This window comes from Brassica napus, chromosome C4 (assembly GCF_020379485.1).
Source record: "Brassica napus cultivar Da-Ae chromosome C4, Da-Ae, whole genome shotgun sequence".
In the NCBI taxonomy this organism is placed as follows: domain Eukaryota; kingdom Viridiplantae; phylum Streptophyta; class Magnoliopsida; order Brassicales; family Brassicaceae; genus Brassica; species Brassica napus.
This window is the reverse complement of record NC_063447.1, coordinates 21,354,480-21,362,002: the sequence shown is the minus strand read 5'-3', so window position 1 is coordinate 21,362,002 and position 7,523 is coordinate 21,354,480. Positions and strand designations below refer to the sequence as shown.

The 7,523-nt window shown below is 42.8% G+C and overlaps 1 non-coding gene across 1 annotated transcript; it reads left to right on the top strand.

Annotated features, from left to right (window-relative positions):
* The first annotated feature begins 1,190 nt into the window (after positions 1-1,190).
* Positions 1,191-1,297, top strand: LOC125586610. Its single transcript, XR_007323146.1, has one exon. It is a non-coding gene; the product is annotated as a small nucleolar RNA R71 (small nucleolar RNA).
* The last annotated feature ends 6,226 nt before the right edge of the window (positions 1,298-7,523 follow it).

The window sequence follows — 7,523 nt, the reverse complement described above, 5'->3', positions numbered from 1 at the left end:
AGCTTCACGCATACCCGAGATTTCTGGAAGCCTGACCCCAACATCACTAAGATCTTTCCTGAACTTGGAGAGCACCTTCTTCAGAGCTTTGGTGAGAACTCTTTGGGGGGAAAGGGAGCTTATCATAGGGTGATAGCTCAACCTCAGTGGCTTTCTCTAGCTTTACATCTTTCAGCTTGTTGTCAGCTCTCTTCTCAACTTGTTTCTTAGCCTTGTGCTCAGCTCTTTGCAGTTTTGTTGCTTCAACCTTCCTGGCAGCGTCTTTCACAATCTGTGCTTCAGCTGTGGCCACAACAAATCTCTCAACTTCCCTAAACTCAGTTCCAAATACCAGTCTTTCAATCTCATCCTCCTCTTTCTCATGATCACTCAGCTCAATCTCTGAAGAGGTAGTGGAGAAGACAACATTGCAAGACTTCTTGGGGTTCTTTTCTGGTTTCCTTGGTAGAGACCCCATTGGCTGCTTGGAGGATGAAGGTATAGAAGCAACTTGACTCTCCAAAGCCTTGAGATGAGAGGCAAGTTGCATGTACTTGTTGTTGAGGTCAGAATAGTTCCCATCAATCTTTGTGTGGATGTTCTTGAACTCATAAATCATGATTTTCTCATTTCTGGCCTGAAATTCCAAGAGTTGCTTGAACATAGAATCCACACTTGAATCTGGAGCTTGAGGTTGAGAAGAGCTTCCTTTAGTCTGAGGAGACTGGTTGGCTTGAGGATAGTTTTGCTTGGCTTGGTAAACTCCTTGCTGATAGTTGTAGTAAGGCCTTTGCTGATAGTTGTTTTGGTACTGAAAATTGGGCTCTTTCCTGTACCATGTGCCATTAGCATTGATGAAGCACAGCTCCTCTTGGCCTTCTAAACCATCAACCTCATTGACCTTAGGAGGAACCTCTTGAGTAGGACCACCCACAATGTTCATCTGCTCCTCTTTAGCTTGGTTGGAAAGAAGCAAATCCATCTTGTCTTGTAAGGACTTGATCTCTTTCTTTGTTTGATGATCATCACTTCTGTTTACCCTATCATGCTCCTCACTGTAGACTGAGTCACTCTTGGCCATGTTCTCTACCAGTTCCTCTGCCTCTTCCTCAGTTCTTCCCAAAAAGAAACCATTGCTGGCAGTATCAAGCATGTTTCTGCACTGTGGTAGAGCTCCTCTATAGAAGGTGCTAAGCAAACTCTCCTTGGTGAAGCCATGATGTGGGAATTGAGACCAATAGCCCTTGAACCTCTCTCATGCTTCACTAAATCCCTCTAGGTTCTTCTACTGAAAGCTAGAGATCTCATTCCTGATCTTGGCTGTCCTTGAGGTAGAGAAGAACTTCTCTAGGAATGCCATCTTGCACTCATTCCAAGTTGTGATAGAGTCACTTGGAAGAGTTTTCTCCCACTGGTGTGCTTTGTCTCCCAAAGAGAAAGGGAACAGCTTCAACTTGAAAGCATCTTCAGAAACACCATTTGTCTTGGACAAGCCACAATATTTATCAAACTTGTACAAGTGATCAAAAGAGTCTTCAGCAGCAAGACCATGATACCTGTTGTTCTCTATGGTGTTAAGCAGCCCTGACTTGATCTCAAAGTTGTTGTTCTCCACAACTGGTGCTCTGATTCCCAACCTATGACCATGAATGTGAGGTTGATCATAGGCTCCAATGGCTCTAGCTTGGCACTGTGGATGATGTGGCCTAAGGTTTGCAGCTCCTTGGGCCATTCCATCAGGAGGCTGATTCTGATTGTGCTCCATTTCAAACTCCAATCTCTGAAAGTGAGCCTGTTGCTCTTCTTCTCTTCTCTTTCTTGCTATCTCCCTCTCAAGTGCAACTATGTCTTCAACTCTTGGAACTAGGCTTGATGAACCTCTGCTCCTCAAGTTCATACACCTGAAATGCAAAGGGAAAGGAAGAAGGAGAATCAGTAACAAAATAAAAGAAAAATAACTTAGTCTCAAGCAAGTGACTAAATCCCAATGTTACAATCAACCTAGAACTTGGCAACGACGCCAATTTGATGTTAGGAGTTTTCAAGGCTCCTAATCAAATGTTGTATTATAAAAGATTGTCTAACCAATCCTAGGTGATTCTAAGGCAAAGGGAATGCAAGTTCATTCTTAAGCTAAGTGCAATCCGGTTTTAAAGATGGTATGAACTAAGAACTAATAAGCTAATGCAATAAAGTAATGATCTTTCTTTCTCAATATGAAGCAAGAGGACTCATGGGGCTAGGCATTTGATCTTGGGTGATGTAAATCCAATCTAAGGGTGGCAAGCTATCAATCAAACACTTTCCTTATGCCTAGATACTAAGCTAAACAAGCTCTATCTCTAGATGAATGTTCTTTTGCTAAAGCAACTCACGCATCAAATTTCGTAGGTTGAATGTTGTTAAAGCAAACATGGAGAACAAGTCTAGTAGAAATCTTAACTCCTTTAGCAACTAATCTCTTATGTAAAGCAAGCTAAAAGCATTGAAGAGTTGGTAAAGGCATTTCATCATACACCTTGTGGGCATGAAATGCCTAGAGATCTATGTTAGTATGATCAAGACTAAAATAGCATTGAGAACCCTCAACAAGCAAGGAGACAAGTAGATCTAACACTAAACACCCTAGATCTTCTCTAATCACCCTAGCCCATGAATCCAAGATTAGTCTACTCACTAATAGACATGAATAACCCCAAAACCATGGATGATTCAAGGTTAAACATGATTAGAGAGCAAGATAATCACACAAACACAAAGAATATAGATGGAAAATGATTAAAGATCCAAATTTTCTTTAAAAAGGTTTATGTGTTCTTAGAGAGAAAAGAAGATAAGTCATAATTTTAGGTTTAGAGAGTATTTATAGGACTTCTAAAAACCTAGTGGGCTCAGTCAATAAATCTGACTCGCTGCGGCTTCCTTACCCCGCTCCATGAGGTCGCTCTGAATGTCGTCTGTTACACCGAGGAATGCCAAGCGGGTTCGTCATCCCGCTCCGGATGGTCGCTCTGGATTGCAGCGGGTTGGTTACCCCGCAACGGAGGGTCGCTCCAGCTCCTTGCTCCGTGTCTTCAAAAATGGCGAGCGGGTTCTCCTACCCGCTCCGGCTTGCCGCTCCATGTTGTTCTGTGTTGAGCGGGTGCTCTAGGTCGCTGCGAGAGCCCGCTCTGATACCCAACTCGTCCAATGATCATAATTCACCCCCTTTTTGGACCACAATGTCTCCAAACTCCTCCAAAAACTCCAAAAAATACACCAACACCTGATAAAGACTTATGAATGCAAAATGGATCCTAAAGATGCCTAAATCTATTACACATGATCAAAATATACAAGAAAAGATTATTAAAAACATGTAAACATGTAAATATGTAAGATATCATAAATGCAGTCGGAGTTATGGTGAGAAATAAATCATAAGGACTCAATGTAACGAGTAGGAACGATATACCAGACCGAAATAGATGTCGACCGACATAAGGATGTTGATGTCAGTCGACACAGGTAAGGCAATGTCGATCGATGTAGACTTGTTCGTGTCGGTCGATACAGATGGCAATCGTCTACTCGGATCTTCTTTTTGTTTTGTTTTTATTTATTTATTTATTTTATTTTTTATGGCCTGCGATAATTAAAAACCAACAAAAATAGTAAATCAATGAAAACTTAATAAATATTACCTAATAGTGGGTTGCCTCCCACTCAGCGCTTTGTTATAGTCATTTAGCTTGACTTTGGAGGTGTTTTGGCTAGTAGTGTTGAGAACTGGGACTTGTTGGAAAACAAGTATCCATCTCCTCTTTGAGCTTGTTGAACCATGTACCAGTGAAGTCTCTCATTGCTACATCCCCTCTGCGCCATTTATCCTTCATTACTGCAGTTGTGTTTTCAATCCTCTGCAATCTTTCAACAAGATTCTCAATGTTGAATTGATGTCTGGTAAGTGCGGCGTAAGTGTCAGCTGAGATCTCCTTTCCATGGTAAGGTGTGTTGGACGTGTCGGATGTTGTCTTTGGTACTAGCATGCTCCGGTTTGTATCAATGTCGATCGATGCTGAATGGTTGGTGTCGATCGATTTGTTGATGCGTCTGTCGATCGATATCGATGCTTATGGTCGACGTGCAATGTAACTCTGAATCTCCACCAACTCTCCTTGTATAGCTTCAACCTTGGAGGTCAATGCACTGATGGTAAGATCCATTGGAAAATGGATGTCATCACATCTCCCATCAAGCAACTAATCTCTTAGAGAGCAAGATAATCACACAAACACAAAGAATATAGATGTAAAATGATTCAAGATCCAAATTTTCTTTAAAAAGGTTTATGTGTTCTTAGAGAGAAAAGAAGATAAGTCATAATTTTAGGTTTAGAGAGTATTTTAGGCTCAGTCAATAAATCTGACTTGCAGCGGCTTCCAGACCCCGCTCCATGAGGTCGCCCTGGATGTCGTTCGTTACACCAAGGAATGCCGAGCGGGTTCGTCATCCCGCTCCGGATGGTCGCTCTGGATTGCAGCGGGTTGGTTACCCCGCAACGGAGGGTCGCTCCAGCTCCTTGCTCTGTGTCTTCAAAGAATGGCGAGCGGGTTCTCCTACCCGCTCCGGCTGGCCGCTCCATGTTGTTCTGTGTAGAGCGGGTGCTCTAGGTCGCTGCGAGAGCCCAGTCTGATACTCAACTCGTCCAATGATCATAAGTCACCCCCTTTTTGAACCACAATGTCTCCAAACTCCTCCAAAAACTCCAAAGGATACACCAACACCTGATAAAGACTTATGAATGCAAAATGGATCCTAAAGATGCCTAAATCTATTCTACATGATCAAAATATACAAGAATGGATTATTAAAAACATGTAAATATGCAAGATATCATAAATGCAGTCGGAGTTATGGTGAGAAATAAATCATAAGGACTCAATGTAACAAGTAGGAACGATATACCAGACCGAAATAGATGTCGACCAATGTAAGGATGTTGATGTCGGTCGACGCAGGTATGGCAATGTCGATCGATGTCGACTTGTTCGCGTCGGTCGATACAGATGGCAATCGTCTACTCGGATCTTCTTTTTGTTTTGTTTTTATTTATTTATTTTTTATTTTTATGACCTGCAATAATTAAAAACCAACATAAATAGTAAATCAATGAAAACTTAATAAATATTACCTAATAGTGTGTTGCCTCCCACTCAGCGCTTTGTTATAGTCATTTAGCTTGACTTTGGAGGTGTTTTGGCTAGTAGTGTTGAGAACTGGGACTTGTTGGAAAACAGGTATCCATCTCCTCTTTGAGCTTGTTGAACCATGTACCAGTGAAGTCTCTCATTGCTTCATCCCCTCTGCGCCATTTATCCTTCATTACTGCAGTTGTGTTTTCAATCCTCTGCAATCTTTCACCAAGACTCTCAAGGTTGAATTGATGTCTGGTAAGTGCGGCGTAAGTGTCAGTTGAGATCTCCTTTCCATGGTAAGGTGTGTTGGACGTGTTGGATATCGTCTTTGGTACTAGACTGCTCTGGTTTGTATCAATGTCGATCGATGCTGAATGGTTGGTATCGATCGATTTGTTGATGCGTCTGTCGATCAATATCGATGCTTCTGGTCGACGTGCAATGTAACTCTGAATTTCCACCAACTCCCCTTGTATAGCTTCAACCTTGGAGGTCAATGCGCTGATGGTAAGATCCATTGGGAAATAGATTTCATCACATCTCCCATCAAGCATCTCCTCTGTAGTTACCAGAGCTCTGTAGATCCCTTCTACCAACTGATCTATCTCTTCTTTGGTGTGAAAATATGGTTGAGACTTAATTGTGTGTGGGCGTGGCGGATTGGTGTCGATCGATGCGGCCAGGCGGTTGTCGATCGATGTGTGATGTTGTCCGTCGAGCGATGGTGATTGTCTGCTGCCGATCGATTGGGGTTGTCTTCTGTCGATCGATGCTTGTCGAGCAGTGTCGGTCGCGTTCTGAATTCTGGCTATGTCCTTCTTCATCTCCTCCATGCAAGTAGTTAGCCAACTTATACTATCATTCAATGGATAGTAGACACCATCAAGCTTCATCTGGAAGGCTTCTTTGTTCCTATCATGTTCACCACAGACTCCGTAGAACATCTTGTTGATCTCGTCCTTGGTGTAGATCTCTGGTACCGACTTTTTCAGTGTGAATGAGCTAGCATGTTCAGGAAGACATATGTAGGCTGGCTCATCTCTTGAAGCTCTTTCCAGAAGTCTTCTGATATCCTTGTTTTGAACTGGGATGGTGTGTCTATCTAGAACTCTGGCAAATTCTCGATCATCTCTGTAGACTCCATACTCATCTTTCTCTTCCCAGTAAAATTTCCTGTTACCATAAAGGTCAAAAGCTCTTCTGTTGAATTCTGGCTGTATGGTGACCATTGGAACGTCTATGTTGATCGATGGATGATTTGTATGGCGAGATCGTTGTTTGAAGTTGTTTTCTATGCCACCAGCTGCGTCATAGAACTCCTTTGTAGTCTTCTGTTCACGGTTGCTGCATTGATGCATGAACAGATTGTCTGCTCCATTGGCTATCTGAAGGATATCTGCGATATCTTCTCGAGATACGTGTAGTGTGCGGCCGTCTATTGCTTTTGCGAAGCAATTAGGGTCCCTGAAAATACCAAATTCATCTGGAGTTAGATACTGGTTATCTAATTTATCTTTTTCGCTTACAGTGGTTTTCGGTATTGAATGGTTGTCGATCAATGTGGTATTGTTGATGTCGATCGATTGTTGAGGAAGCTTATTGATTGGTGACGAGTGTCGATCGATTTTCTGAAACGAGTTCTTTCCCAGGCAGCTTCTGGTTGAATCTGATCTGTATCATCGCGCTTTTGCATGTTGAGCAGCTCCTCGTCTGTGAAGCTATCTTGTAGTTTATCTGCTCCAGGTGTGTAGGTTACTGTTTCTACTGCAAAGCTCTCGTGGTGGGGTTCATCTGCCCAACTACCGATCGAGTAGTCTCCTTCTCGCACACGGTTGAAATCATTGTCGACCGATTTGTAGTAGGCACTGTCGGTCGATGCTCGCTTTCAGCATCGTTGTTGAGGTTGAGTGTCGATCGATGGCCAGCTCATCCTGTCGATCGATGATGCATTCCTTTTCCAAGAGGAATGATGTAAGAGTTTATCTTCCTCATCAAGGATGGCTCTGTAATCAATGGCTCTTTCCTCCTCATAGTCTTCATTATACTCGTCTGTATGCACATTTTGTCTGGTGTAAGCGTCAATAATGAGGTTGTAGTAGTCATTCTCCCACTCATCTGGATGTGTGTCGACCTATTTTTCTTTGGCAGCGTCGGTCGATTTCGGGTGGCTTGTGTCGATCGATGGAACTGGATGAGTGTCGATCGATTTCGAGTAGTCAGATTCATACTCGGCTCCACAGTGGCAAGCTGCAATGATTCCTGGATCATTGATTTTTCTGGAGATCGTCTGTCGCTTCTTGACTGGGATAGGGTCGTAGTGGGCATTAGGATCGATGGGTGTTAGACACAACTGGTTCGTTTGCAAGT